General features: G+C 33.7%; 1 pseudogene across 1 annotated transcript; it reads left to right on the top strand.

Moving 5' to 3' along the window:
- Nucleotides 1-3,250: 3,250 nt before the first annotated feature.
- Nucleotides 3,251-7,700, top strand: LOC100808649 (probable inactive receptor kinase At4g23740; annotated as a pseudogene). The gene is made up of 3 exons (XR_137189.5): nucleotides 3,251-3,513; nucleotides 4,951-6,212; nucleotides 6,891-7,700. The product of XR_137189.5 is annotated as a probable inactive receptor kinase At4g23740 (transcript).
- Nucleotides 7,701-8,481: the final 781 nt, after the last annotated feature.

Below are 8,481 nucleotides of genomic sequence, written 5' to 3' on the forward strand. Positions count from 1 at the left end.
ACACAAAGACAGAGGATGTTGAGTCTTATGAAACATAAAGATAGAGGACGTTGAGTCCTATGGAAACATAAAGACAGAGAATGTTGAGTCCTATAAAAACATAAAGGCGAGGACGTTGTGTCCTATGAAAACATAAAGACGAGGACATTGTGTCCTATGAAAATATAAAGGTGAAGACGATGAGTCCTATGAAAACATAAAGACAAAGGATGTTGAGTCCTATGAAACTAAAAAACAAAGGACGTCGAGTCCTGTGAAACATAAAGATAGAGGACATTGGATTTTGGAAACTAGCATATAAAGATAAATCTATGCACTTATAGCCTGATAAGCAGCATATGGGTTTTGGAATGCCTTCTAATGAATGAAAATAGACATGCAAACTTCACCTTGAAATGCAGTAAATGTAGGCTTTGTATCCAGCAATGCAATGCGAAATGGTTTTGAATCATGAGAACTGTGCAATGCTCATGACATTATTTCTCTCTTATTTTAATTAAATTTTTTATTTTATTATTTTTTTTGTAAAAAACACAGATTGACTGTCTATTTCTAAAAGAAGTGGTAATTCATGCAATCTCATCCTATCTTTTGCAGATCCCTTCAAAGACTCCCTCAGAGAGTATGTTTTGTTTGATTTAATCACTTGACAATTTTGTATGATGGCAGTGGAGCGAGTTGACATTTTATCAATCAACTGAAATATTGATCATAGAGTTCATCCTTTCTTTTTTTTTGTTTAATAAAATTTTGATTATTCTACATACCAAGAAAATGTAAGGTGAAACTTTCCTGATTTAAGATCATAGAGGGATGCCATGTGTCTGTCGATCCTATTGAAACCTGATGGCATGGGCTGATCCTGAAAGAATTTATATAACAAAGGCTACCCTTGGATTCGAAAGGAATCCTAGGCAGTTTGCATGAGCGACTAACATCAGATGTACCCTACTATCTCAATTGTCTTTGGGCATCTTCCACAAGCTCTTGCTCGAATAAATTAGCTTCTCAAATATGCAAGTGCAAACCTCAGGGATTCTCTTTTTTTCTTTGTTTTTTTAACAATCAGAAGTGTGTGCGGGTGTTAGTTGGTGAATACAACTAACTTTAGTAAAGTGAATTTGAAGTAAAAATATTAAATTTTATAATATATAAAAAAAATGTTACTTTTTTCTTTCAATTAAAAATTAATTATCAACATTGAAATTATTGATCTTTTAATTTTAATGGATAATTGTTCTTTTTTAGATAACTGAAAATGATAATGTTAGTAAAACTGTAATAATTCACATATATATTATTGAAATTGTGTCTTTAAAAGTTGAGTTAGCCATTGGTGTAATGCGGGTGTTATGCAAATTAGAAAATTAGTAGCTTCAAATTTCATTGGCATTTCGGAATTTGAACAAATATTTCACATATAATAATCGTTTTAGAATCAAGGGGCTTAAGGCAAGTACCTAATATAGGCCTTGTAGTGTACACAGTTATACAAGAAAGATTTATTAAAGATGATCAATTAAATTTTTTTATAGGGATTAATTATCAACAAAATTAATAGATATTTTAAAATAATAATAAAAATAATTTTAAGTTGTTTTGCTAAATTCAAGACCTAATCACAATTATTTTACTTTAGAGAAAGCCACGGCCAATCAGCAAATAAATCCCTGTGAGGGCTTGAGGGCTACTTGTGTAGCAAAGTACTATTCTTATAATAGTTTCATGCTCAATTCCGGCAAGTTAATTTGACTTTAGAGGAAAAGGAAGCCATGCTAAAATTAGCAAACATATCCTGTTAGAGTTTTTTTTTTTATTTGTATAAACTGAACACGATAAAAAAAATTTATAATATTCACCTATCTTATTATTAGACTAAGTTATATTCTCTTAATTCCATGCCAACATGTGTAGTTTTTTCTACTGATGCTTAATATATTTTATTTTATTTTTATTTATTCTGGCGCCTCAAGAGTTTTGGTGGGAAAAGCAGGTGGCCAGTTTATGACATTATCACCATTAAAAAATTGTTCTGGCTAACCTTTGATCTTTTCAGAATCAGTTAGTTATGTAAGCAAATAAGCTTTTATTCAACCACTCGCAGATCACAAGTCACTTGGCAAATGACGACTAACCTTACAAATAGGCTGATTTGGACTTAAAAATTTAAGGGAAAAAAAGAACCATGTCACATACGCTTATCACATTAGTCCTTTAAAATATTTGATCACAATATTAATAGTAATCTTAATTTTCACTTTCCATAGACCCTAGATTACTTTTCTCTTCACCATTCAGATTCTGTTGACACAACTGCTTTTAAGAGGAGGGTATCCTAAAGAGGATGGTGCAATAATGTGGCTTTCTGATTTGAGTCACTTTTGGAAACTGTGAATTTACAGAGAAGGGGCACAAAATAAACTGACATTACTGTCTATTTATTTCTCTACATTTTGCTGGCAAGAAAAAATTATATAAATGCAATCAAATAAGTCAAAATGTGAAGTCCTGAAATACTGACCAATGATTGGTCCCTTGTGGGAGGGTGCTACTAACAACAACAATGTTGAACCCCCTTCTTTCGGTGGAGCAACATCATCATTTTATGATGTTGATGCTGTCCTAATCCGCCCCCAAATTAGTCAACGTATTCAACCTTTTTATTTTTTAAATTTTTGCTTAACGCATGTAAACAAAGATAAATTTATTTTCGCCAAGTTATTTTTCAGTTAATTTTTAATTTTTTTATTAGTTAAAAAACTTGTTTAATTATTCAATAAATAAGTTTTTAAATAATTTATAGTATTCTTTTTTAAGAGTTTTTAATATTTTTTAAAATATTATTTTTTACTTTTTTATATTTTATTCCATTTTTATCTTAATATATTTATTCAATTTTTTTATTATATTTTTAAATATGTTATTTTATATTATTCAACTAATTTTATTGAACACTTATAATTTAATAAATTAGTTTAAAAACTTTTAGCTACCAACTTTCACCTTCCAGTTAATTTTTTAACTTCTAACAAACTTTTAACTAATTTTGTCAAATATAATCAAAATAATTGCTATGTTACCTAATCTATCCATATCACTTTCGATGAACTATTTACTATTTAGATTTAGATTAGCACAAATGAAATAAATCATAAGCATCCATATCATTAATGTCAAACATATACTATATTCAAAGGTGAATAATAGTTTTATAGACTGAACCTGTTTTCTATGATAGAATTTAACGAAATACGCTATATGCTATGCAATGTAGGGGTCACCTACGCATGTCTAAATGAAGTTCAAGACAAAGTTCACGAGGTCACAACCCCTCGTCCTATCTCTCAACCTACACTTTTCTTAATTATTGTATCTCCACTCTTTCCGCATTCACATCTCCACAAGCAAAGCCATAGAAATTAAGTGTTCTTAAAAGACCATTGATTAGAAAATATAAACCAAGGGGAAGCAGAAGAAGAAGAAGCTCAGCTTAGGATCAGTTACAATCAACAGGTATGTCTTATGTTTAATGTTTTGATGCTTTTCGGTGTAGTTAATGTCTTATTCATAGACATACATAAGTTTAGCCAAGGAGTTCAGTTGAGTTGGTTGGATAAAATGCATGAATTATTGCAAACTTCGCGATTATCTGTCTTTGATTTTTATGGATAAAAGAAAAATAGACATACATAAGTTTCCATATTTGTCTAATTACTCCAATGGGTTCCTCCACATGATGGTCTCTTCCTTTTCTTGTGGCATAAAAATCCTTAGCATTTGGTTCCTCAATGATGTGTTGTTGTTCTCCCAAGCAAGCATGTACATATACTACAACATAATCTTCCATCACTGTTAATAGCACCACCATTGCAATGATCCCAATTTGGATTTTCATCTTATTCCGAAACCAGATGAACATATATGTGAAAATGTTACTGGTCTTTTGGACCTACCGGTTTTCTTACTACCTTCTCACCCCCAAATTCACCACTTTTCTGGCTCTTGTGTGCTCATGATATGTTTGTGTGGGACATTGTGGGCTCTCTCTGCACTTTCAAACTAGTTTGGTGAATTTTGGAATCCAGGAGAGTGGTGTAAGTCTCTTTTCTCCCAATGAATGTGCTAAGTGCTGACTTTTAGCTTTATAACTTACAAAATCTAATTGCATTATTTCTAAAACCATGGAAAGAATAGACCTAATTATTCTCTATGTTCATGCTTTCTTGTGTATATACATAAGGAAAACGCTTCTGGCCTTTCTATTTCTAAACAGGGTTGGCCCAAGGATAACGCAACTAAAGCATAAGCCTTACATCCACCAATAAAAATATATTTTCTTTTAGTTTTTTATACAGAAAAAAGGTCACATTTATTAGAAAAAATATCACATATGGTAACAAAAATGTCTAATATATAATTTTCTCATTTAATGTAATTCTCTTAAAATTTACTTTTTAAGTCTCACCTGTTATTCGGCCAGCCCTGCTTCCAAAATCCACAAAATGGTATTTTCCTTTCTTTTTTTCTGATGACTCGGTCTTGGTCTCCAGATTACTGACTACTAAAAATCTAGTTCATTCATTCACTGTTAGTTTCAAAGTTTTGGTTTACACATCTTTATTTGTTGCACTTTGGTAGGGAACCAAACAAAGTAGGTGAACAGAAAAAAGCTATTAAGGTGATTTCTCATGTCAAACAGGAGCTGCTTATTTTGACACAAAAAGACACTTTAAATAAGGTGTCGTTTAGTCTTTTAGATCAGAATCAAACAAAATAACTCCAATTTAAACAAAATAACTCCAATTTGTCTAATAATAGAATACAAACCGTACACTCTAACACTTAACATGTCTAGAAAATAAACCCCAAAATTGTCTTTGTTGTTTTAGCTTTGCAAAGACATCATACACTACTAGTGTTCAATCATCTAATCATTTGCTTGTTCTCCAGTTTGGTGGTGTCTTGAGGGAGTCCTTGTTTGGAGCCAGAAAATGGCCAAGATGCTTGGCCTCTTGTTCATGATTGGAGCAATGTTTTTTGGTGTTGTAGCTGAGCCAGTGGAAGATAAACAAGCATTGCTTGATTTCCTTCACAACATTAACCACTCTCATTATCTCAACTGGAACAAGAACACTTCTGTGTGCAAAAGGTGGATAGGAGTGACCTGCAACACTGATCAATCACAAGTTATAGCTCTTCATTGACAAGAACAGGATTGAGTGGTCCAATTCCTTCCAACACTCTTAGCCGTCTCTCAAAACTCGAAACTGTGAGTCTTGCATCAAATAGCATATCTGGTTCTTTCCCTTCTGGCTTATCACAGCTAAAGAATTTGACATATCTCTATCTCCAATCCAATAATTTTTCTGGTTCATTGCCATCAGAATTTTCAGTTTGGAAGAATCTTAGGATTGTCAATTTGTCCAATAATTCTTTCAATGGGAGCATACCATTTTCACTTTCAAATTTGACTCATCTCACTTCTTTAGTCCTAGCCAACAACTCTCTTTCAGGTGAAATTCCCGATCTTTATATCCCTTCCCTGCAAGATCTGAATCTTGCCAACAATAACCTTAGTGGAGTTGTGCCTAAATTCCTTGAGAGATTTCCAAGTGGGGCATTTTCTGGTAACAATCTTGTTTCTTCACATCCATCTCTTCCTCCTTCTTATGCTGTTCAAACCCCAAATCTTCATCCAACAAGGAAAAAATCAAAAGGACTTAGGGAACAAGCCTTGTTGGGAATCATCATTGGTGGTTGTGTGCTGGGAATTGCAGTGATGGCAGCTTTTGTGATTGTGTGCTGCTATGAGAAAGGTGGCGCAGATGAACAACAAGTGAAGTCTCAGAAAAGACAAGTATCTAGGAAAAAAGAAGGTTCTGAAAGCCGAGACAAGAACAAAATTGTATTCTTTGAGGGTTGCAATCTTGCATTTGACTTGGAGGACTTGTTGAGAGCATCTGCTGAGGTTCTTGGAAAGGGCACGTTTGGGACAGTGTATAAGGCTGCTCTAGAAGATGCAACAACGGTGGTGGTGAAGAGGCTGAAGGATGTCACGGTCGGAAAACATGAGTTTGAACAGCAGATGGAGATGGTAGGGTGGATTAGGCACGACAATGTGGCTGCACTAAGGGCATATTACTATTCAAAGGAGGAGAAACTTATGGTATATGATTACTACGAACAGGGCAGTGTCTCTTCAATGTTGCATGGTACGTTATCTTGTTAATATTTTCTCCTATGCATGTGACAACCCTTCAAATTATTTTCAGATAATCTAATTCATCATCACAGACCTATACAATTAAAATTGGTTTTCTGTAATGGTCGAATTAAAATTGGTTTTCTGTAATGGTCTAATTAGTACAAATAGTCTTTTAAGCATTCAGGCAAAGTAGTGCTACTCTCATTTGTTTTTGATCCTCTTTGTATGCCTAGTAATATGTCATCCGGAATATTATAAGTTAAAATTTGTTACTGATTGTAGTTACACCAAACTCGTAACTACCTAAGTCTTGGAAGTGATTCCATACAGATATTGGTTAGGTGAAAAGATGAGTGAAGATGTTAGTTTTGTTAGCTGAGGGGATTGAACCCTGACCTTTCCCCTCTTCTCTTCTCCCTTAACCATTCAACCCATCTTAAGTCTCCCCTAAAATCATGCAAATGCAATTTCTTTCCCTTCTTAATTTGCGATCTTCATTAAACACTAAAAGCAAGAGCAGGATTTTGTCTGAAATATTAATTTGTTTTAGCAAGTCATAAGACTTAAAATGTGTAACAAAGTTAAGTTAATTAAATTACGTGACTTCAATCTTCGTACACATTATTTTCTAAGGGCATTGCTAATGTTAACTATTTATTCTTTGGCAACTTTATCCACAATGCAGGCAAAAGACGGGGAGGAAGAATTTCATTAGACTGGGACAGCCGATTGAAAATAGCAATTGGTGTAGCAAGAGGCATTGCTCACATCCATACTCAACATGGTGGGAAACTAGTCCATGGAAACATAAAGGCCTCAAACATCTTCCTCAACTCCAAAGGGTACGGTTGTCTATCCGACATCGGTCTTGCGGCATTGATGAATCCAGCATTGAGGGCAACAGGATACCGTGCACCGGAAGCAACCGACACTCGAAAAGCCATTCCGGCGTCCGATGTCTACAGCTTCGGGGTGCTGCTGCTCGAGCTTCTAACAGGGAGGTCTCCCTTACATGCCAAGGGAGGAGATGAAGTTGTCCACTTGGTTAGGTGGGTGAATTCTGTGGTCAGAGAGGAGTGGACTGCAGAGGTGTTTGATGTGGATTTACTAAGGTATCCAAATATAGAAGAGGAAATGGTTGAGATGCTACAAATTGGGATGGCATGTGTTGTGAGAGTACCAGATCAGAGGCCACAAATTGGTGAGGTGGTGAGAATGGTTGAAGAAATTGGTAGAGTAATAAACACTGAAAATAGATCACCCACTGAGTCGAGATCAGAAGGTTCCACTCCAACCCCTCATGCAATTGAGACACCTTCTAGCTCTTTTGCACATTGAGATTCTTTTTTGGCTGACTCAAAATGTTGTAAAAGATTTAAGCGTTAATTATTGCTTTAGCTCTGAATTTGGGGGTATTTTGTCCTGAAATTTAAAAATACTTTTTTTGTCTATGAATTTTGACAATTTATTTTTTTAGTCCAACATATTAAATTAATATTTTATCATAATTTTTAGCACTTTGTTTGGATTTTTTTGGTATTTTATGATAATTTTAAAATGTAAATTCAAGCAGCTAAACAATAAAAATTAATTTATAATAAATAAAAATTATCACAATGTGCCAATTTATTATGTGAGAGACAAAAAAAATAATTTATCAAAATTTTAATAACTATAAAAAATAGTTTTAAATTTTAGAAACTAAAAAAAATACATGCCCCAAATTCAAGAATTAGAACAATAATTAAGCCCATATTTAATTTAATTTAACTTAGTCATTGTCTCAATTTCAATTTTGACCATAACACGGAGCGGTGAAGTTGGTAACAGAAAAATTGGTGCTAAGTAGTTAAACTACATGTCAAAGTTTCAAGTTGGCTTGGGTCCCTCGATTTGGTGTTGTATTGTGCCTAATTATTTAGTCAGGGAATCTCTTGTTGTTTTGCCATGATTTTGGGGTTGGGCTCCATAATTGTCCTCTCCTTCGCGTAAATTGAAAGGTGCATGAAATTTGATCAAAAAATTAAATATTTTATTCACGGAATAGAAAGGAGGATAAAGAATGTAAAGTTGTTCCCATTTATTCCATTTTCATTGGCGCATTCACCGCCAAAGTTGTCATCTAATCTTATATTCATAATTCACAGGCTTCTGGTTTTATTATTATCGAGATTTATTAGTTTTTTAGGTGTGAAGGAGTTGACAGACATTAATAAAACGGCAGCAAGAAGCCAAGAACGGATTCATTTCTCGTAGAAAAACATAAGCGGCAAATA

Source organism: Glycine max, chromosome 13 (assembly GCF_000004515.6).
Source record: "Glycine max cultivar Williams 82 chromosome 13, Glycine_max_v4.0, whole genome shotgun sequence".
Classification (NCBI taxonomy): Eukaryota; Viridiplantae; Streptophyta; class Magnoliopsida; order Fabales; family Fabaceae; genus Glycine; species Glycine max.